We start from the raw sequence: 25,454 nt of genomic DNA, 5'->3' as shown, positions 1-25,454 counted from the left end.
GGATTACAATGTCCTTTTTATCACATAATTTCTGTAAACCCATATGCAGGACATCATTATTTGGGGGGGTCTAATGATTTTAATCCGGTCTATGTCGTCAAGGACAAGGTCCCTAAATACTTGAACAGAGGGGGATATCTTGACAGGGGGATTGAACAAGGAGGCGTTCGTAAGGGGAGTGTGTGAAAATCTATTCTCACGGTTTATCAAAGTGCGGGCTGGACTAGATATGAGGTATATTTGGATATTGAGATATCTAATATATTTTTGCACGTCCATAAATGCGTCAAATTTATTCAACGCCTTAGGGGGGGCAAACTTGAGACCACGATTGAGGACTGACTGTCCCTCTCCAGAGAAAACAGTTTTGGAGAGGTTGAAGATACCAACATCTCTTATACCTGCTTTCATTTTTGACCTTGCACATCTCCCCCCCTCTGGACCCTCTCTTTGTTCTATGTTGCGCTTGTTGTTTTGATTGCCCCATGGGAACTATAGCATTATGTATAAAACCTGGGGGCCATTGAGTACCTGCTCGCCTGCCTTACGGGAAAGGGGGTTGCTTTAGGTGAAGAACACAGAAGCCAGCTATAGTGCCTGACCACTTGCGCTAGCGGTAAGCATGATGTTATCGCAATCTTTTAACAAGAACATTTTTCTGTGAAGATGGACTCTACACAGGCTCTTTATTTGTGGACGAGCTTTGCCAATTATAAAGTGAAAAAAAGGATAGCGCTAATCCCTAACATTTGAAAACCTGCAAAAAAAAAAAATGTGTGTGCGTATATATATATATATATATATATATATATATATATATATATATATATATATATATATATATATATATATATATATATATATATATATGTATATATATTAAACAAGCAAAAAATTGGGGGAGCAAACCCTGAACATGTATATCTAAAGCCGGTGCAGCTATGGACCAAGCAACATGTATATTAAAAAAGAATAGCGCAACCATGCAAAAGAAATGACTATTAAATATGGAGACAATCCATAAATAAAAATGGGGGTTTAGTCCCACCATATGGCCATATCGTGCTCAAGCCCACCACTGCTTCAAAGTACCCCATTATCAGTGGGTCCTACACTATCCATAGAAAAGGGGTGAATCCAGCCTCTCCAACCCTTGGAGACAACACTCCTTGCTGGGATGGATGTGCTAATGCACTACAAAGGACTCCTCCTGTGTCTACTTGATGGTGGACTCTGATAGAGTACAGGTGTGTGTGGGGGGTGGTATGCTCAACCACAGAAGTCTGGTCAGACTGAATACATAATAAACAAGCAAAAAATTGGGGGAGCAAACCCTGAACATGTATATCTAAAGCCGGTGCAGCTATGGACCAAGCAACATGTATATTAAAAAAGAATAGCGCAACCATGCAAAAGAAATGACTATTAAATATGGAGACAATCCATAAATAAAAATGGGGGTTTAGTCCCACCATATGGCCATATCGTGCTCAAGCCCACCACTGCGTCAAAGTACCCCATTATCAGTGGGTCCTACACTATCCATAGAAAAGGGGTGAATCCAGCCTCTCCAACCCTTGGAGACAACACTCCTTGCTGGGATGGATGTGCTAATGCACTACAAAGGACTCCTCCTGTGTCTACTTGATGGTGGACTCTGATAGAGTACAGGTGTGTGTGGGGGGTGGGATGCTCAACCACAGAAGTCTGGTCAGACTGAATACATAATAAAAAAGCAAAAAATTGGGGGAGCAAACCCTGAACATGTATATCTAAAGCCGGTGCAGCTATGGACCAAGCAACATGTATATTAAAAAAGAATAGCGCAACCATGCAAAAGAAATGACTATTAAATATGGAGACAATCCATAAATAAAAATGGGGGTTTAGTCCCACCATATGGCCATATCGTGCTCAAGCCCACCACTGCGTCAAAGTACCCCATTATCAGTGGGTCCTACACTATCCATAGAAAAGGGGTGAATCCAGCCTCTCCAACCCTTGGAGACAACACTCCTTGCTGGGATGGATGTGCTAATGCACTACAAAGGACTCCTCCTGTGTCTACTTGATGGTGGACTCTGATAGAGTACAGGTGTGTGTGGGGGGTGGTATGCTCAACCACAGAAGTCTGGTCAGACTGAATACATAATAAACAAGCAAAAAATTGGGGGAGCAAACCCTGAACATGTATATCTAAAGCCGGTGCAGCTATGGACCAAGCAACATGTATATTAAAAAAGAATAGCGCAACCATGCAAAAGAAATGACTATTAAATATGGAGACAATCCATAAATAAAAATGGGGGTTTAGTCCCACCATATGGCCATATCGTGCTCAAGCCCACCACTGCTTCAAAGTACCCCATTATCAGTGGGTCCTACACTATCCATAGAAAAGGGGTGAATCCAGCCTCTCCAACCCTTGGAGACAACACTCCTTGCTGGGATGGATGTGCTAATGCACTACAAAGGACTCCTCCTGTGTCTACTTGATGGTGGACTCTGATAGAGTACAGGTGTGTGTGGGGGGTGGGATGCTCAACCACAGAAGTCTGGTCAGACTGAATACATAATAAAAAAGCAAAAAATTGGGGGAGCAAACCCTGAACATGTATATCTAAAGCCGGTGCAGCTATGGACCAAGCAACATGTATATTAAAAAAGAATAGCGCAACCATGCAAAAGAAATGACTATTAAATATGGAGACAATCCATAAATAAAAATGGGGGTTTAGTCCCACCATATGGCCATATCGTGCTCAAGCCCACCACTGCGTCAAAGTACCCCATTATCAGTGGGTCCTACACTATCCATAGAAAAGGGGTGAATCCAGCCTCTCCAACCCTTGGAGACAACACTCCTTGCTGGGATGGATGTGCTAATGCACTACAAAGGACTCCTCCTGTGTCTACTTGATGGTGGACTCTGATAGAGTACAGGTGTGTGTGGGGGGTGGTATGCTCAACCACAGAAGTCTGGTCAGACTGAATACATAATAAACAAGCAAAAAATTGGGGGAGCAAACCCTGAACATGTATATCTAAAGCCGGTGCAGCTATGGACCAAGCAACATGTATATTAAAAAAGAATAGCGCAACCATGCAAAAGAAATGACTATTAAATATGGAGACAATCCATAAATAAAAATGGGGGTTTAGTCCCACCATATGGCCATATCGTGCTCAAGCCCACCACTGCGTCAAAGTACCCCATTATCAGTGGGTCCTACACTATCCATAGAAAAGGGGTGAATCCAGCCTCTCCAACCCTTGGAGACAACACTCCTTGCTGGGATGGATGTGCTAATGCACTACAAAGGACTCCTCCTGTGTCTACTTGATGGTGGACTCTGATAGAGTACAGGTGTGTGTGGGGGGTGGGATGCTCAACCACAGAAGTCTGGTCAGACTGAATACATAATAAAAAAGCAAAAAATTGGGGGAGCAAACCCTGAACATGTATATCTAAAGCCGGTGCAGCTATGGACCAAGCAACATGTATATTAAAAAAGAATAGCGCAACCATGCAAAAGAAATGACTATTAAATATGGAGACAATCCATAAATAAAAATGGGGGTTTAGTCCCACCATATGGCCATATCGTGCTCAAGCCCACCACTGCGTCAAAGTACCCCATTATCAGTGGGTCCTACACTATCCATAGAAAAGGGGTGAATCCAGCCTCTCCAACCCTTGGAGACAACACTCCTTGCTGGGATGGATGTGCTAATGCACTACAAAGGACTCCTCCTGTGTCTACTTGATGGTGGACTCTGATAGAGTACAGGTGTGTGTGGGGGGTGGTATGCTCAACCACAGAAGTCTGGTCAGACTGAATACATAATAAACAAGCAAAAAATTGGGGGAGCAAACCCTGAACATGTATATCTAAAGCCGGTGCAGCTATGGACCAAGCAACATGTATATTAAAAAAGAATAGCGCAACCATGCAAAAGAAATGACTATTAAATATGGAGACAATCCATAAATAAAAATGGGGGTTTAGTCCCACCATATGGCCATATCGTGCTCAAGCCCACCACTGCGTCAAAGTACCCCATTATCAGTGGGTCCTACACTATCCATAGAAAAGGGGTGAATCCAGCCTCTCCAACCCTTGGAGACAACACTCCTTGCTGGGATGGATGTGCTAATGCACTACAAAGGACTCCTCCTGTGTCTACTTGATGGTGGACTCTGATAGAGTACAGGTGTGTGTGGGGGGTGGGATGCTCAACCACAGAAGTCTGGTCAGACTGAATACATAATAAAAAAGCAAAAAATTGGGGGAGCAAACCCTGAACATGTATATCTAAAGCCGGTGCAGCTATGGACCAAGCAACATGTATATTAAAAAAGAATAGCGCAACCATGCAAAAGAAATGACTATTAAATATGGAGACAATCCATAAATAAAAATGGGGGTTTAGTCCCACCATATGGCCATATCGTGCTCAAGCCCACCACTGCGTCAAAGTACCCCATTATCAGTGGGTCCTACACTATCCATAGAAAAGGGGTGAATCCAGCCTCTCCAACCCTTGGAGACAACACTCCTTGCTGGGATGGATGTGCTAATGCACTACAAAGGACTCCTCCTGTGTCTACTTGATGGTGGACTCTGATAGAGCACAGGTGTGTGTGGGGGGTGGGATGCTCAACCACAGAAGTCTGGTCAGACTGAATACATAATAAACAAGCAAAAAATTGGTGGAGCGAACCCTGAACATGTATATCTAAAGCCGGTGCAGCTATGGACCAAGCAACATGTATATTAAAAAAGAATAGCGCAACCATGCAAAAGAAATGACTATTAAATATGGAGACAATCCATAAATAAAAATGGGGGTTTAGTCCCACCATATGGCCATATCGTGCTCAAGCCAACCACTGCGTCAAAGTACCCCATTATCAGTGGGTCCTACACTATCCATAGAAAAGGGGTGAATCCAGCCTCTCCAACCCTTGGAGACAACACTCCTTGCTGGGATGGATGTGCTAATGCACTACAAAGGACTCCTCCTGTGTCTACTTGATGGTGGACTCTGATAGAGTACAGGTGTGTGTGGGGGGTGGGATGCTCAACCACAGAAGTCTGGTCAGACTGAATACATAATAAAAAAGCAAAAAATTGGGGGAGCAAACCCTGAACATGTATATCTAAAGCCGGTGCAGCTATGGACCAAGCAACATGTATATTAAAAAAGAATAGCGCAACCATGCAAAAGAAATGACTATTAAATATGGAGACAATCCATAAATAAAAATGGGGGTTTAGTCCCACCATATGGCCATATCGTGCTCAAGCCCACCACTGCGTCAAAGTACCCCATTATCAGTGGGTCCTACACTATCCATAGAAAAGGGGTGAATCCAGCCTCTCCAACCCTTGGAGACAACACTCCTTGCTGGGATGGATGTGCTAATGCACTACAAAGGACTCCTCCTGTGTCTACTTGATGGTGGACTCTGATAGAGCACAGGTGTGTGTGGGGGGTGGGATGCACAACCACAGAAGTCTGGTCAGACTGAATACATAATAAACAAGCAAAAAATTGGGGGAGCAAACCCTGAACATGTATATCTAAAGCCGGTGCAGCTATGGACCAAGCAACATGTATATTAAAAAAGAATAGCGCAACCATGCAAAAGAAATGACTATTAAATATGGAGACAATCCATAAATAAAAATGGGGGTTTAGTCCCACCATATGGCCATATCGTGCTCAAGCCCACCACTGCGTCAAAGTACCCCATTATCAGTGGGTCCTACACTATCCATAGAAAAGGGGTGAATCCAGCCTCTCCAACCCTTGGAGACAACACTCCTTGCTGGGATGGATGTGCTAATGCACTACAAAGGACTCCTCCTGTGTCTACTTGATGGTGGACTCTGATAGAGTACAGGTGTGTGTGGGGGGTGGGATGCTCAACCACAGAAGTCTGGTCAGACTGAATACATAATAAAAAAGCAAAAAATTGGGGGAGCAAACCCTGAACATGTATATCTAAAGCCGGTGCAGCTATGGACCAAGCAACATGTATATTAAAAAAGAATAGCGCAACCATGCAAAAGAAATGACTATTAAATATGGAGACAATCCATAAATAAAAATGGGGGTTTAGTCCCACCATATGGCCATATCGTGCTCAAGCCCACCACTGCGTCAAAGTACCCCATTATCAGTGGGTCCTACACTATCCATAGAAAAGGGGTGAATCCAGCCTCTCCAACCCTTGGAGACAACACTCCTTGCTGGGATGGATGTGCTAATGCACTACAAAGGACTCCTCCTGTGTCTACTTGATGGTGGACTCTGATAGAGCACAGGTGTGTGTGGGGGGTGGGATGCACAACCACAGAAGTCTGGTCAGACTGAATACATAACAAGCAAAAAATTGGGGGAGCAAACCCTGAACATGTATATCTAAAGCCGGTGCAGCTATGGACCAAGCAACATGTATATTAAAAAAGAATAGCGCAACCATGCAAAAGAAATGACTATTAAATATGGAGACAATCCATAAATAAAAATGGGGGTTTAGTCCCACCATATGGCCATATCGTGCTCAAGCCCACCACTGCTTCAAAGTACCCCATTATCAGTGGGTCCTACACTATCCATAGAAAAGGGGTGAATCCAGCCTCTCCAACCCTTGGAGACAACACTCCTTGCTGGGATGGATGTGCTAATGCACTACAAAGGACTCCTCCTGTGTCTACTTGATGGTGGACTCTGATAGAGTACAGGTGTGTGTGGGGGGTGGGATGCTCAACCACAGAAGTCTGGTCAGACTGAATACATAATAAACAAGCAAAAAATTGGTGGAGCGAACCCTGAACATGTATATCTAAAGCCGGTGCAGCTATGGACCAAGCAACATGTATATTAAAAAAGAATAGCGCAACCATGCAAAAGAAATGACTATTAAATATGGAGACAATCCATAAATAAAAATGGGGGTTTAGTCCCACCATATGGCCATATCGTGCTCAAGCCAACCACTGCGTCAAAGTACCCCATTATCAGTGGGTCCTACACTATCCATAGAAAAGGGGTGAATCCAGCCTCTCCAACCCTTGGAGACAACACTCCTTGCTGGGATGGATGTGCTAATGCACTACAAAGGACTCCTCCTGTGTCTACTTGATGGTGGACTCTGATAGAGTACAGGTGTGTGTGGGGGGTGGGATGCTCAACCACAGAAGTCTGGTCAGACTGAATACATAATAAAAAAGCAAAAAATTGGGGGAGCAAACCCTGAACATGTATATCTAAAGCCGGTGCAGCTATGGACCAAGCAACATGTATATTAAAAAAGAATAGCGCAACCATGCAAAAGAAATGACTATTAAATATGGAGACAATCCATAAATAAAAATGGGGGTTTAGTCCCACCATATGGCCATATCGTGCTCAAGCCCACCACTGCGTCAAAGTACCCCATTATCAGTGGGTCCTACACTATCCATAGAAAAGGGGTGAATCCAGCCTCTCCAACCCTTGGAGACAACACTCCTTGCTGGGATGGATGTGCTAATGCACTACAAAGGACTCCTCCTGTGTCTACTTGATGGTGGACTCTGATAGAGCACAGGTGTGTGTGGGGGGTGGGATGCACAACCACAGAAGTCTGGTCAGACTGAATACATAACAAGCAAAAAATTGGGGGAGCAAACCCTGAACATGTATATCTAAAGCCGGTGCAGCTATGGACCAAGCAACATGTATATTAAAAAAGAATAGCGCAACCATGCAAAAGAAATGACTATTAAATATGGAGACAATCCATAAATAAAAATGGGGGTTTAGTCCCACCATATGGCCATATCGTGCTCAAGCCCACCACTGCGTCAAAGTACCCCATTATCAGTGGGTCCTACACTATCCATAGAAAAGGGGTGAATCCAGCCTCTCCAACCCTTGGAGACAACACTCCTTGCTGGGATGGATGTGCTAATGCACTACAAAGGACTCCTCCTGTGTCTACTTGATGGTGGACTCTGATAGAGTACAGGTGTGTGTGGGGGGTGGGATGCTCAACCACAGAAGTCTGGTCAGACTGAATACATAATAAAAAAGCAAAAAATTGGGGGAGCAAACCCTGAACATGTATATCTAAAGCCGGTGCAGCTATGGACCAAGCAACATGTATATTAAAAAAGAATAGCGCAACCATGCAAAAGAAATGACTATTAAATATGGAGACAATCCATAAATAAAAATGGGGGTTTAGTCCCACCATATGGCCATATCGTGCTCAAGCCCACCACTGCGTCAAAGTACCCCATTATCAGTGGGTCCTACACTATCCATAGAAAAGGGGTGAATCCAGCCTCTCCAACCCTTGGAGACAACACTCCTTGCTGGGATGGATGTGCTAATGCACTACAAAGGACTCCTCCTGTGTCTACTTGATGGTGGACTCTGATAGAGTACAGGTGTGTGTGGGGGGTGGTATGCTCAACCACAGAAGTCTGGTCAGACTGAATACATAATAAACAAGCAAAAAATTGGGGGAGCAAACCCTGAACATGTATATCTAAAGCCGGTGCAGCTATGGACCAAGCAACATGTATATTAAAAAAGAATAGCGCAACCATGCAAAAGAAATGACTATTAAATATGGAGACAATCCATAAATAAAAATGGGGGTTTAGTCCCACCATATGGCCATATCGTGCTCAAGCCCACCACTGCGTCAAAGTACCCCATTATCAGTGGGTCCTACACTATCCATAGAAAAGGGGTGAATCCAGCCTCTCCAACCCTTGGAGACAACACTCCTTGCTGGGATGGATGTGCTAATGCACTACAAAGGACTCCTCCTGTGTCTACTTGATGGTGGACTCTGATAGAGTACAGGTGTGTGTGGGGGGTGGGATGCTCAACCACAGAAGTCTGGTCAGACTGAATACATAATAAAAAAGCAAAAAATTGGGGGAGCAAACCCTGAACATGTATATCTAAAGCCGGTGCAGCTATGGACCAAGCAACATGTATATTAAAAAAGAATAGCGCAACCATGCAAAAGAAATGACTATTAAATATGGAGACAATCCATAAATAAAAATGGGGGTTTAGTCCCACCATATGGCCATATCGTGCTCAAGCCCACCACTGCGTCAAAGTACCCCATTATCAGTGGGTCCTACACTATCCATAGAAAAGGGGTGAATCCAGCCTCTCCAACCCTTGGAGACAACACTCCTTGCTGGGATGGATGTGCTAATGCACTACAAAGGACTCCTCCTGTGTCTACTTGATGGTGGACTCTGATAGAGCACAGGTGTGTGTGGGGGGTGGGATGCTCAACCACAGAAGTCTGGTCAGACTGAATACATAATAAACAAGCAAAAAATTGGTGGAGCGAACCCTGAACATGTATATCTAAAGCCGGTGCAGCTATGGACCAAGCAACATGTATATTAAAAAAGAATAGCGCAACCATGCAAAAGAAATGACTATTAAATATGGAGACAATCCATAAATAAAAATGGGGGTTTAGTCCCACCATATGGCCATATCGTGCTCAAGCCAACCACTGCGTCAAAGTACCCCATTATCAGTGGGTCCTACACTATCCATAGAAAAGGGGTGAATCCAGCCTCTCCAACCCTTGGAGACAACACTCCTTGCTGGGATGGATGTGCTAATGCACTACAAAGGACTCCTCCTGTGTCTACTTGATGGTGGACTCTGATAGAGTACAGGTGTGTGTGGGGGGTGGGATGCTCAACCACAGAAGTCTGGTCAGACTGAATACATAATAAAAAAGCAAAAAATTGGGGGAGCAAACCCTGAACATGTATATCTAAAGCCGGTGCAGCTATGGACCAAGCAACATGTATATTAAAAAAGAATAGCGCAACCATGCAAAAGAAATGACTATTAAATATGGAGACAATCCATAAATAAAAATGGGGGTTTAGTCCCACCATATGGCCATATCGTGCTCAAGCCCACCACTGCGTCAAAGTACCCCATTATCAGTGGGTCCTACACTATCCATAGAAAAGGGGTGAATCCAGCCTCTCCAACCCTTGGAGACAACACTCCTTGCTGGGATGGATGTGCTAATGCACTACAAAGGACTCCTCCTGTGTCTACTTGATGGTGGACTCTGATAGAGCACAGGTGTGTGTGGGGGGTGGGATGCACAACCACAGAAGTCTGGTCAGACTGAATACATAATAAACAAGCAAAAAATTGGGGGAGCAAACCCTGAACATGTATATCTAAAGCCGGTGCAGCTATGGACCAAGCAACATGTATATTAAAAAAGAATAGCGCAACCATGCAAAAGAAATGACTATTAAATATGGAGACAATCCATAAATAAAAATGGGGGTTTAGTCCCACCATATGGCCATATCGTGCTCAAGCCCACCACTGCGTCAAAGTACCCCATTATCAGTGGGTCCTACACTATCCATAGAAAAGGGGTGAATCCAGCCTCTCCAACCCTTGGAGACAACACTCCTTGCTGGGATGGATGTGCTAATGCACTACAAAGGACTCCTCCTGTGTCTACTTGATGGTGGACTCTGATAGAGTACAGGTGTGTGTGGGGGGTGGGATGCTCAACCACAGAAGTCTGGTCAGACTGAATACATAATAAAAAAGCAAAAAATTGGGGGAGCAAACCCTGAACATGTATATCTAAAGCCGGTGCAGCTATGGACCAAGCAACATGTATATTAAAAAAGAATAGCGCAACCATGCAAAAGAAATGACTATTAAATATGGAGACAATCCATAAATAAAAATGGGGGTTTAGTCCCACCATATGGCCATATCGTGCTCAAGCCCACCACTGCGTCAAAGTACCCCATTATCAGTGGGTCCTACACTATCCATAGAAAAGGGGTGAATCCAGCCTCTCCAACCCTTGGAGACAACACTCCTTGCTGGGATGGATGTGCTAATGCACTACAAAGGACTCCTCCTGTGTCTACTTGATGGTGGACTCTGATAGAGCACAGGTGTGTGTGGGGGGTGGGATGCACAACCACAGAAGTCTGGTCAGACTGAATACATAACAAGCAAAAAATTGGGGGAGCAAACCCTGAACATGTATATCTAAAGCCGGTGCAGCTATGGACCAAGCAACATGTATATTAAAAAAGAATAGCGCAACCATGCAAAAGAAATGACTATTAAATATGGAGACAATCCATAAATAAAAATGGGGGTTTAGTCCCACCATATGGCCATATCGTGCTCAAGCCCACCACTGCTTCAAAGTACCCCATTATCAGTGGGTCCTACACTATCCATAGAAAAGGGGTGAATCCAGCCTCTCCAACCCTTGGAGACAACACTCCTTGCTGGGATGGATGTGCTAATGCACTACAAAGGACTCCTCCTGTGTCTACTTGATGGTGGACTCTGATAGAGTACAGGTGTGTGTGGGGGGTGGGATGCTCAACCACAGAAGTCTGGTCAGACTGAATACATAATAAACAAGCAAAAAATTGGTGGAGCGAACCCTGAACATGTATATCTAAAGCCGGTGCAGCTATGGACCAAGCAACATGTATATTAAAAAAGAATAGCGCAACCATGCAAAAGAAATGACTATTAAATATGGAGACAATCCATAAATAAAAATGGGGGTTTAGTCCCACCATATGGCCATATCGTGCTCAAGCCAACCACTGCGTCAAAGTACCCCATTATCAGTGGGTCCTACACTATCCATAGAAAAGGGGTGAATCCAGCCTCTCCAACCCTTGGAGACAACACTCCTTGCTGGGATGGATGTGCTAATGCACTACAAAGGACTCCTCCTGTGTCTACTTGATGGTGGACTCTGATAGAGTACAGGTGTGTGTGGGGGGTGGGATGCTCAACCACAGAAGTCTGGTCAGACTGAATACATAATAAAAAAGCAAAAAATTGGGGGAGCAAACCCTGAACATGTATATCTAAAGCCGGTGCAGCTATGGACCAAGCAACATGTATATTAAAAAAGAATAGCGCAACCATGCAAAAGAAATGACTATTAAATATGGAGACAATCCATAAATAAAAATGGGGGTTTAGTCCCACCATATGGCCATATCGTGCTCAAGCCCACCACTGCGTCAAAGTACCCCATTATCAGTGGGTCCTACACTATCCATAGAAAAGGGGTGAATCCAGCCTCTCCAACCCTTGGAGACAACACTCCTTGCTGGGATGGATGTGCTAATGCACTACAAAGGACTCCTCCTGTGTCTACTTGATGGTGGACTCTGATAGAGCACAGGTGTGTGTGGGGGGTGGGATGCACAACCACAGAAGTCTGGTCAGACTGAATACATAATAAACAAGCAAAAAATTGGGGGAGCAAACCCTGAACATGTATATCTAAAGCCGGTGCAGCTATGGACCAAGCAACATGTATATTAAAAAAGAATAGCGCAACCATGCAAAAGAAATGACTATTAAATATGGAGACAATCCATAAATAAAAATGGGGGTTTAGTCCCACCATATGGCCATATCGTGCTCAAGCCCACCACTGCTTCAAAGTACCCCATTATCAGTGGGTCCTACACTATCCATAGAAAAGGGGTGAATCCAGCCTCTCCAACCCTTGGAGACAACACTCCTTGCTGGGATGGATGTGCTAATGCACTACAAAGGACTCCTCCTGTGTCTACTTGATGGTGGACTCTGATAGAGTACAGGTGTGTGTGGGGGGTGGGATGCTCAACCACAGAAGTCTGGTCAGACTGAATACATAATAAACAAGCAAAAAATTGGTGGAGCGAACCCTGAACATGTATATCTAAAGCCGGTGCAGCTATGGACCAAGCAACATGTATATTAAAAAAGAATAGCGCAACCATGCAAAAGAAATGACTATTAAATATGGAGACAATCCATAAATAAAAATGGGGGTTTAGTCCCACCATATGGCCATATCGTGCTCAAGCCAACCACTGCGTCAAAGTACCCCATTATCAGTGGGTCCTACACTATCCATAGAAAAGGGGTGAATCCAGCCTCTCCAACCCTTGGAGACAACACTCCTTGCTGGGATGGATGTGCTAATGCACTACAAAGGACTCCTCCTGTGTCTACTTGATGGTGGACTCTGATAGAGTACAGGTGTGTGTGGGGGGTGGGATGCTCAACCACAGAAGTCTGGTCAGACTGAATACATAATAAACAAGCAAAAAATTGGGGGAGCAAACCCTGAACATGTATATCTAAAGCCGGTGCAGCTATGGACCAAGCAACATGTATATTAAAAAAGAATAGCGCAACCATGCAAAAGAAATGACTATTAAATATGGAGACAATCCATAAATAAAAATGGGGGTTTAGTCCCACCATATGGCCATATCGTGCTCAAGCCCACCACTGCGTCAAAGTACCCCATTATCAGTGGGTCCTACACTATCCATAGAAAAGGGGTGAATCCAGCCTCTCCAACCCTTGGAGACAACACTCCTTGCTGGGATGCATGTGCTAATGCACTACAAAGGACTCCTCCTGTGTCTACTTGATGGTGGACTCTGATAGAGTACAGGTGTGTGTGGGGGGTGGGATGCTCAACCACAGAAGTCTGGTCAGACTGAATACATAATAAACAAGCAAAAAATTGGTGGAGCAAACCCTGAACATGTATATCTAAAGCCGGTGCAGCTATGGACCAAGCAACATGTATATTAAAAAAGAATAGCGCAACCATGCAAAAGAAATGACTATTAAATATGGAGACAATCCATAAATAAAAATGGGGGTTTAGTCCCACCATATGGCCATATCGTGCTCAAGCCCACCACTGCGTCAAAGTACCCCATTATCAGTGGGTCCTACACTATCCATAGAAAAGGGGTGAATCCAGCCTCTCCAACCCTTGGAGACAACACTCCTTGCTGGGATGGATGTGCTAATGCACTACAAAGGACTCCTCCTGTGTAGTGTTGAGCGAACACGGACTGTATTATTCGTGTTCGTACCGAATAATTGGATTTTTTGTACCCGAACACGGACACGGACACTTTACTGTATGTTCGGGTAAAAATCCGTGTTCGGTCGTTTTATTTCCGGGTTTTGCATGCTTTGGCGCTCTTTTCATGGCGGGCTTTCAACAGCCAATCAACAATCGTTTAACTGGTGTGCCTTAAGCCATCCCAGCCATGCCTGCAAATGTCTCAGTAGCTGTGATTGGCCGTCTGAAGCATGTGACCAAGTCTTTATAAGTTCGAGGCAGCCGCAGCGGCGTCATTATGCTGCTTAGATTCAGGGACAGAGCACACATCAACGTGCTGGCTGCTGATTAGGGAAAGATAGGCAGGAAAAAACCATTTGTGTCCGGATAGAATTGAGGGACAGGTCGGAGTGTTTAGGCAGGGCGAGTTGTAGGCATTTTAGGGATAGAGTCTGCTGAATTATAGGGTCAGTGTCTTCTACAAACTACAATCGATATTGCTGTGTGGGGGGTGGGGTCTGCACTCAATCCTGATCTACGATCTCTTCTCAATCCTGTTAGGGACAGAGTCTGCTGAATTTTAGGGAAACTGTGTTCTACAAACTACAATCGATATTGCTGTGTGGTGTGGGATTGGAGATAGGCAGGTGTCAGTGATCCACATCCATTTTTCTGTGTGTGAGCTGCAGTGAACACAATCTTTTTGGGCTGCAGTGAACACAATCTTTTTGGGCTGCAGTGAACACAATCTTTTTGGGCTGCAGTGAACACAATCTTTTTGGGCTGCAGTGAACACAATCTTTTTGGGCTGCAGTGAACACAATCTTTTTGGGGTGCAGTGAACAAAATCTTTTTTGGGTGCAGTGAACACAATCCTTTTTGGTGTGCAGTGAACACAATCTTTGTGGGGTGCAGTGAACAAAATCCTTTGTGGGGTGCAGTGAACACAATCTTTTTGGGGTGCAGTGAACAAAATCCTTTTTGGGGTGCAGTGAACAACATCCTTTTTGGGGTGCAGTGAACACAATCTTTTTGGGGTGCAGTGAACAAAATCCTTTGTGGGGTGCAGTGAACACAATCTTTTTGGGGTGCAGTGAACACAATCTTTTTGGGGTGGAGTGAACAACATCCTTTTTGGGGTGCAGTGAACAAAATCCTTTTTGGGGTGCAGTGAACAAAATCATTTTTGGGGTGCAGTGAACACAATCTTTTTGGGGTGCAGTGAACACAATCTTTGTGGGGTGCAGTGAACACAATCTTTTTGGGGTGGAGTGAACAACATCCTTTTTGGGGTGCAGTGAACAACATCCTTTTTGGGGTGCAGTGAACACAATCTTTTTGGGGTGCAGTGAACACAATCTTTGTGGGGTACAGTGAACAGAATCTTTGTGGGGTGCAGTGAACACAATCTTTGGGGGGTACAGTGAACACAATCTTTGTGAGGTGCAGTGAACACAATCTTTGTGGGGTGCAGTGAACACAATCATTGTGGGGTGCAGTGAACTCAATCTTTGTGGGGTACAGTGAACACAATCTCATACTTCTGAAGGTTTGAGGGTGCTGCCTGTTCCATACTCCCCCTACTCCTCATCTAGCCTTTTAGGGGTACAAACAATAGTAATTGGGGCCTAGTGTGGTTGTGTACGTGTGATATACATACACTTTTTTGGGATCATATTTTCTATTCCGCTATTTAATCAAAAACCTTTGGGGATCAGTTAAATTGGGGGATAGTCTGTGTTGGTACGTGTGAGAGAGATCCACCTTTCCAAGTTGTTGGGGTTCATCTCATACTTCTGAAGGTTTGAGGGTGCTGCCTGTTCCATACTCCCCCTACTCCTAGCCTTTTAGGGGTACAAACAATAGTAATTGGGGCCTAGTGTGGTTGTGTACGTGTGATATACATACACTTTTTTGGGATCATATTTTCTATTCCGCTATTTAATCAAAAACCTTTGGGGATCAGTTAAATTGGGGGATAGTCTGTGTTGGTACGTGTGAGAGAGATCCACCTTTCCAAGTTGTTGGGGTTCATCTCATACTTCTGAAGGTTTGAGGGTGCTGCCTGTTCCATACTCCCCCTACTCCTAGCCTTTTAGGGGTACAAACAATAGTAATTGGGGCCTAGTGTGGTTGTGTACGTGTGATATACATACACTTTTTTGGGATCATATTTTCTATTCCGCTATTTAATCAAAAACCTTTGGGGATCAGTTAAATTGGGGGATAGTCTGTGTTGGTACGTGTGAGAGAGATCCACCTTTCCAAGTTGTTGGGGTTCATCTCATACTTCTGAAGGTTTGAGGGTGCTGCCTGTTCCATACTCCCCCTACTCCTAGCCTTTTAGGGGTACAAACAATAGTAATTGGGGCCTAGTGTGGTTGTGTACGTGTGATATACATACACTTTTTTGGGATCATATTTTCTATTCCGCTATTTAATCAAAAACCTTTGGGGATCAGTTAAATTGGGGGATAGTCTGTGTTGGTACGTGTGAGAGAGATCCACCTTTCCAAGTTGTTGGGGTTCATCTCATACTTCTGAAGGTTTGAGGGTGCTGCCTGTTCCATACTCCCCCTACTCCTCATCTAGCCTTTTAGGGGTACAAACAATAGTAATTGGGGCCCAGTGTGGTTGTGTACGTGTGATATACATACACTTTTTTGGGATCATATTTTCTATTCCGCTATTTAATCAAAAACCTTTGGGGATCAGTTAAATTGGGGGATAGTCTGTGTCGGTACGTGTGAGAGAGATCCACCTTTCCAAGTTGTTGGGGTTCATCTCATACTTCTGAAGGTTTGAGGGTGCTGCCTGTTCCATACCCCCCCTACTCCTCATCTAGCCTTTTAGGGGTACAAACAATAGTAATTGGGGCCTAGTGTGGTTGTGTACGTGTGATATACATACACTTTTTTTGGATCATATTTTCTATTCCGCTATTTAATCAAAAACCTTTGGGGATCAGTTAAATTGGGGGATAGTCTGTGTTGGTACGTGTGAGAGAGATCCACCTTTCCAAGTTGTTGGGGTTCATCTCATACTTCTGAAGGTTTGAGGGTGCTGCCTGTTCCATACCCCCCCTACTCCTCATCTAGCCTTTTAGGGGTACAAACAATAGTAATTGGGGCCTAGTGTGGTTGTGTACGTGCGAGATACATACACTTTTTTTGATCATATTTCCTATTCCGCTATTCAATAAAAACCTTTGAGGATCAATTGAATTGCGGGATAGTCTGTGTCGGTACGTGTGAGAGAGATCCACCTTTCCAAGTTGTTGGGGTTCATCTCATACTTCTGAAGGTTTGAGGGTGCTGCCTGTTCCATACTCCCCCTACTCCTCATCTAGCCTTTTAGGGGTACAAACAATAGTAATTGGGGCCTAGTGTGGTTGTGTACGTGTGATATACATACACTTTTTTTGGATCATATTTTCTATTCCGCTATTTAATCAAAAACCTTTGGGGATCAGTTAAATTGGGGGATAGTCTGTGTTGGTACGTGTGAGAGAGATCCACCTTTCCAAGTTGTTGGGGTTCATCTCATACTTCTGAAGGTTTGAGGGTGCTGCCTGTTCCATACTCCCCCTACTCCTCATCTAGCCTTTTAGGGGTACAAACAATAGTAATTGGGGCCCAGTGTGGTTGTGTACGTGTGATATACATACACTTTTTTGGGATCATATTTTCTATTCCGCTATTTAATCAAAAACCTTTGGGGATCAGTTAAATTGGGGGATAGTCTGTGTCGGTACGTGTGAGAGAGATCCACCTTTCCAAGTTGTTGGGGTTCATCTCATACTTCTGAAGGTTTGAGGGTGCTGCCTGTTCCATACCCCCCCTACTCCTCATCTAGCCTTTTAGGGGTACAAACAATAGTAATTGGGGCCTAGTGTGGTTGTGTACGTGTGATATACATACACTTTTTTTGGATCATATTTTCTATTCCGCTATTTAATCAAAAACCTTTGGGGATCAGTTAAATTGGGGGATAGTCTGTGTCGGTACGTGTGAGAGAGATCCACCTTTCCAAGTTTTTGGGGTTCATCTCATACTTCTGAAGGTTTGAGGGTGCTGCCTGTTCCATACCCCCCCTACTCCTCATCTAGCCTTTTAGGGGTACAAACAATAGTAATTGGGGCCTAGTGTGGTTGTGTACGTGCGAGATACATACACTTTTTTTGATCATATTTCCTATTCCGCTATTCAATAAAAACCTTTGAGGATCAATTGAATTGCGGGATAGTCTGTGTCGGTACGTGTGAGAGAGATCCACCTTTCCAAGTTGTTGGGGTTCATCTCATACTTCTGAAGGTTTGAGGGTGCTGCCTGTTCCATACTCCCCCTACTCCTCATCTAGCCTTTTAGGGGTACAAACAATAGTAATTGGGGCCTAGTGTGGTTGTGTACGTGTGATATACATACACTTTTTTTGGATCATATTTTCTATTCCGCTATTTAATCAAAAACCTTTGGGGATCAGTTAAATTGGGGGATAGTCTGTGTCGGTACGTGTGAGAGAGATCCACCTTTCCAAGTTTTTGGGGTTCATCTCATACTTCTGAAGGTTTGAGGGTGCTGCCTGTTCCATACCCCCCCTACTCCTCATCTAGCCTTTTAGGGGTACAAACAATAGTAATTGGGGCCTAGTGTGGTTGTGTACGTGCGAGATACATACACTTTTTTTGATCATATTTCCTATTCCGCTATTCAATAAAAACCTTTGAGGATCAATTGAATTGCGGGATAGTCTGTGTCGGTACGTGTGAGAGAGATCCACCTTTCCAAGTTGTTGGGGTTCATCTCATACTTCTGAAGGTTTGAGGGTGCTGCCTGTTCCATACTCCCCCTACTCCTCATCTAGCCTTTTAGGGGTACAAACAATAGTAATTGGGGCCCAGTGTGGTTGTGTACGTGTGATATACATACACTTTTTTTGGATCATATTTTCTATTCCGCTATTTAATTTAACTGGGCCTCCATGCGAGACCTGTGTGCCTTGTTGCGCTGTTTTGAGTACTCCACCAACATGGCCAGTGGCAATGACGCCGTTCTCAGCTTAACTATCCCACTTCTATGCCTCCTTGAAAAAACAATTCGGGCGATGATGGAAGAGGATGTGGCACAGGATGAGGAGGAGGAGGAGGATGAAGAGGTAACATTTCCAAGGCTTTCAGGGCAGTCATTCGCAAGGGGCTCCGAGGGTGGGTTCCTGCACACGCAAACGCCAGGGACGCAATTGTCCAGCAGGGGCACAGTTCTGGAGGATGAGGAGGATGAGGAGGAGGAGGAGCTGGAGGAGGAGATGGAACCATGTTCACAGCAGGGTGGCACCCAGGCCAGCTCATGGCCATCACTGGTGCGTGGCTGGGGGGATACAGAGGACACGGACGATACACCTCCCACAGAGGACAGCCTTTCGTTGCCTCTGGGCAGCCTGGCACACATGAGCGATTACATGCTGCAGTGTCTCCACAACGACCGCCGAGTTGCCCACATTCTAACTTGTGCTGATTACTGGGTGGCCACGCTGCTGGATCCCCGTTACAAGGACAACGTACCGTCCTTAATTCACTCACTGGAGCGCGATCGCAAGATGCGCGAGTACAAGCGCACGCTGGTAGACGCCATGCTGCTGGCATTCCCATCTGACAGCGGGGCCACAGTGGAAGCACAAGGCAGAGGAGGAGGAGGAGGAGGTCGCCAACGCAACCAGGGCACCGCCAGCACCTCAGAAGGCAGGGTTAGCATGGCCGAAATGTGGAAAAGCTTTGTCAGCACGCCACAACAAACAGCAGCACCAGCAGCTCAGATGGAACGTCTTAGCAGGAGGCAGCATTTTACCAACATGGTGGAGCAGTATGTGTGCACACGCCTACATGTAGTGAATGACGGGTCTGCCCCCTTCAACTTCTGGGTCTCCAAATTGGGCACATGGCTTGAGCTTGCCCTTTACGCCTTGGAGGTGCTGGCGTGCCCTGCAGCCAGTGTATTATCTGAACGGGTATTTAGCACGGCTGGGGGCGTTATAACAGACAAGCGCAGCCGCCTGTCCAGAGACAATGTGGACAAGCTCACGTTCATTAAAATGAACCAGGCATGGATCCCACGGGACTTTTCCGTACCTTATGCAGAATAGCAATGGATACCGACCTTACCCACCCATTGTTCCATTTTTGCTCTTTCTCACTCTTTTGGGGTGTACCCTCATTTAAAATTTTTGAAAAGAAGCAGTGTTGGCTACCTCGTCCTCCTCCTCAGGGCCAGATTAATGTAGGGGCTATTGGAGCTGCAGCTCCAGGCCCCTACCTTTTATATAGGCCCCGGGTTGGCCATATTCACTGTTACCGCTCTTCTGTCACTTGTAAACACAGAAGTCTGGCTTCTATGCTCGCTTCCCCAGGCAGCACCCTCAGAACCTCCCCACACAGCGTGAAGGCCGGACAAGGAGGGACAGTTGGCGATGCATGGATGTGTTTATGGGCTTCAGAGACAGCATCCCATGTTGAATTAGGCATGCATGGCTGCACCCTTCCTCCTCTGGGTGCATGGCAAGGCACGGCCCTTAAGGCCCTTCAAAATCCTCAGCACCAAGCCCATGATGCTGTTAATCCGGCCCTGGTCCTCCTCCACCGCCGCTTCCACCTACACCGCCCATAGGTGTGCGCAGCCTATTGCATTAAGGTGTGCACCCCAAAGTTGAAATACACATGCATGTGTTTGTCAGCAGGGAGAGTAATGTATCGGGGCCATGTACCTGTAGGCAAGGAGAAATAGAGCAGAGCAGGTCCCAGGGAGATCTTTCCCATCTCCTCACTGGCAATGCTATGTGCCCTAGGTGATTAGGGTGTGCCCAGGCACACCCAGCACACCCTGTGCGCACGCCTATGTCACCGCCACATCCACCACCACCTCAACCTCCCTCCTACTCCATATGGGCCTCGTCCTTCAGAGATGAAGAAGAACATTGTTTTATTTTTCTGTTTTTTTTTTGTTGTTTTAAGTTATTTCCCTATCCACATTTGTTTGCAGAGCACTTGCCATGCTCTTAATTACGTTTTGCTGCCATTTGCAGCACTCTAGCCCTTTCCTTTGGTGTTTTAGAGCCATTTTAGTGCCTTAAAGTTCGGGTCCCCATTGACTTCAATGGGGTTCGGTGTCCGGGAAAAGTTCGGTAAAAGTCCGGGACACGGACCCGGACTTTTTTTTAAAGTTGGGCCGAACCCGTCGAACACGGACATCTAGGTGTTCGCTCAACCCTACTCCTGTGTCTACTTGATGGTGGACTCTGATAGAGTACAGGTGTGTGTGGGGGGTGGGATGCTCAACCACAGAAGTCTGGTCAGACTGAATACATAATAAACAAGCATAAATTTGGGGGAGCAAACCCTGAACATGTATATCTAAAGCCGGTGCAGCTATGGACCAAGCAACATGTATATTAAAAAAGAATAGCGCAACCATGCAAAAGAAATGACTATTAAATATGGAGACAATCCATAAATAAAAATGGGGGTTTAGTCCCACCATATGGCCATATCGTGCTCAAGCCCACCACTGCGTCAAAGTACCCCATTATCAGTGGGTCCTACACTATCCATAGAAAAGGGGTGAATCCAGCCTCTCCAACCCTTGGAGACAACACTCCTTGCTGGGATGGATGTGCTAATGCACTACAAAGGACTCCTCCTGTGTCTACTTGATGGTGGACTCTGATAGAGTACAGGTGTGTGTGGGGGGTGGGATGCTCAACCACAGAAGTCTAATCAGACTGAATACATAATAAACAAGCAAAAAATTGGGGGAGCAAACCCTGAACATGTATATCTAAAGCCGGTGCAGCTATGGACCAAGCAACATGTATATTAAAAAAGAATAGTGCAACCATGCAAAAGAAATGACTATTAAATATGGAGACAATCCATAAATAAAAATGGGGGTTTAGTCCCACCATATGGCCATATCGTGCTCAAGCCCACCACTGCGTCAAAGTACCCCATTATCAGTGGGTCCTACACTATCCATAGAAAAGGGGTGAATCCAGCCTCTCCAACCCTTGGAGACAACACTCCTTGCTGGGATGGATGTGCTAATGCACTACAAAGGACTCCTCCTGTGTCTACTTGATGGTGGACTCTGTTAGAGTACAGGTGTGTGTGGGGAGTGGGATGCTCAACCACAGAAGTCTGGTCAGACTGAATACATAATAAACAAGCAAAAAATTGGGGGAGCAAACCCTGAACATGTATATCTAAATCCGGTGCAGCTATGGACCAAGCAACATGTATATTAAAAAAGAATATACATGTTAACTGATAATGGGGTACTTTGACGCAGTGGTGGGCTTGAGCACGATATGGCCATATGGTGGGACTAAACCCCCATTTTTATTTATGGATTGTCTCCATATTTAATAGTCATTTCTTTTGCATGGTTGCGCTATTCTTTTTTAATATACATGTTGCTTGGTCCATAGCTGCACCGGCTTTAGATATACATGTTCAGGGTTTGCTCCCCCAATTTTTTTGCTTGTTTATTATATATATATATATATATACCACCTCAACTATGTGAATAATATTCAATATTGCTTATTTTATGTGCAAATATTCATATAATATATTTCCTCCCATTTAGTGCAAATTAGCAAGAAGCAATACATAATAGGTATTTTCTATAAAGTTCAAGTGCCTTGAGCTGGTCAAACCATCAGCTGTCATTAACTGGAGTGTTTACACACTCCTGGCATTACCCCCCCCCCCCCAGGAGAGCCCCCGGACCCTTAGAGATAAGCTGGACATCGGCACAGGACCATGAGAGACAAGCTGTACACCAGGCACCAGACTAACAGGCTAGGCGTCAGGCACAGAACCATCAAGCTAAGCAATGGTCAGGGGATCAGTGAGGTCAGGTTGGTTAGTAGGCAGAGAGCCAAACTGGACAGAAGAAATGGAACCAGTAACATCCGGCTAGATAGCAGGTAACTTGTCACTGGAGTCAAGCTGGATAGCTGGAACACAGGCTGGATGCAAAGTGGCATAAAGAAAAGGTTGAGGGCCCCACCTTGCCAAACTAGGCAGTCTATTCAAACTATGGATGGAACTTCTTAAAAAGGTTTGAGCCATTGTAGTTGCAGTAAGGTGAGGCCAGACTACTTATAGTCCCAAATATAAAAAGGCAGGAGAATCAAATCGCATGGGTTGGACCAGGATAACAGGTGTACAGGTAGACTGGAACACATTGGCAGCAAAACTTGAAGAAAAGTTATCTTGGATGTGTGTCCAATGGTGTTTAGGGACAGGCAAAGGTGGGAGTAATCCAGAAGGCTTGACATTTGAGGACTTAGAGCAAAAACAGGTTTTTCAAGCTTTTACATAGGAACAGGAGTCCTTATGGAGAGAGGGCCATCAAAGCCCACGAGAAACCAAAGAAAAAGTTTGTTTGTTAGTCCCTGGGTGCCTGGTTTTCGTAGTGTCATTTGCTTCTGAAAGCACTGTAAGCCTAAGGTGGGAAGGGAACAAACAACTTTCCAGGGGGTAGATTGAGCAAAGTACTAGACTGGGCCTTTAAAATGGAGTCACTGTATAGTCTAGTCTCGAGTCCCGGGGAGGAAACACTCCTTTCTGTATGCCTTTTCAGTAAACGCCTGTCTATTCGGATGGCCACTTTCATGGCTTCATTCAATGACTTTGGTTCAGGGTATTGTACTAAGGAGTCCCTAATGGAGCCTGATAAGCCTAACCTGAACTGGCTTCTTAGAGCTGGCTCATTCCACCCTGAGTTAGGTACCCAGCAGCAGAAATCAGAACAGTATTGTTCAGCAGTGCTTTTACCCTGACAAAATGAACTAAGGTTTGTTTCTGCTGAGTGGGCATGGCCAGGATCATCATAGAATAAACCCAGGGCCTTGAAAATGCTTTGACTGACCATTGGGCTGGGTCATCTGTGGGAAGACTAAAAGTCCAAGACTGGAGGTCCCCCTGCAACTATGTAATAGTCAGGTTAATCCGTTGAGTTTCAGAACCAGAAGAATGTTGCTTATACCTAAAGTATAGCATACAACTATTTTTAAAGCTGGAAAACATATGGGGGTCATTATAAAAATGGTCAGGCATGTTAACCTAGGGCTCTGTTCCTGGACAGAACCTGGACTTGGTGTGTCTGTTTGCAAACCTGCATGTAGCTTGGCTGGCCAGAAAAGTGAGGTGCAGTAAGTGTGCACCCCTTTTTGATCCATACTACGCCACATGCCCTCAACATGGGGGGGGGGGTACCCTTCCAGTGCCCTCCCCTGTCAAGGTACCTATACTTCTGTTAATCTGAGGGTTTGGGGGGGGGGCTTTATGGGAATCCAGAATCAGAATAAGGGGGGTCCCAGATATCCACTGTCCTACATGAATGAGTAAGGTTTACTGGCTACTTAAAAAAAAAAAAAAAAAGAGATAGTAAATTCATTGTCATCCAGCAATATAGATCCAATGTCATTCACAACATCCAGCAATGTAGATACAATGTAGATCCAATATAAATCACAATGAATGATGATCCGAATGACCCCCTGACACAAACAAAAATAATGCATTACCTTACCTGCTTTAATAGTATTGATGAGTGAACTTCTGAATGTTGCTGTTTGGGTAAAGTTTCACATATTTCAACATTTGGAATTTCCTAACAAGATGTCCCACTGAGGTCAATTGAAATTCAAACCAATCCAAAAAGTGTGTATTACAGAGCAGTAAATGATTGTAAAATTGTTCAGAATGGTTTGGAAGTTACTGCCAATCCTGCCTAATGAGATGATGGCACCAAAAACAGCCTGAGTTCAAAAACCTGGTAACACTGACAGTCATGCTCATGGTTCTCAGGCAACAGTAAAAGCAGATATAAAGCAGAAGCAGCATTTGGTCATTTTCTCACAAAAGCCTTTTGAGAATACAAGCTTCTAAATAAAATCCACTACATTTCACATTCGGCTCAGAAAATTGAAATTTGTGAAATCTGGTCTGAATCTAAAACTAACTGTCATGATCAGGCATCAGTAAAAGTCAAAAACATTTCTGCGCTAAATAAATGTGAATAAGATATTAGGAAGGAAAAAAGCTGCTAACACAGACCCATAGAAAAAAAGTCCAAACAATAAATATACAAATTGTGTAGCGCTAATGCATATACCATTGGCATGTGAAACCAAATTATATAAATGATAGCACTCAAAAATATAAATACCACTCAGTAAAAAGTAGTGAAAATTTCAAATGAATAACAGTTCTGTAATAAATATTCCACAGAAAAAGTTGTGCTCAAAAAGAAGATAGCAAAATAGTCCCAATAGAATAGGCAGATCTCATAAGCAAAGGGTTCATCAGGAATACACTTCGCATGTGTGGGGCACCAGGTTCCAATGATAGTAAGATGGGAAGTTCTCATGAGAATACAGCCCATATATGGGTCAAGGAGAAAAGAAAGGGGCACATAGCGTGATACCGTTTTAAAATATGACACCGTTTATTAAAAAA

Source organism: Pelophylax lessonae, assembly GCF_965119305.1.
Source record: "Pelophylax lessonae genome assembly, chromosome: 3".
Lineage (NCBI taxonomy): Eukaryota > Metazoa > Chordata > Amphibia > Anura > Ranidae > Pelophylax > Pelophylax lessonae.
The sequence above is the reverse complement of the archived record's forward strand: the minus strand, read 5'-3'. Positions refer to the sequence as shown.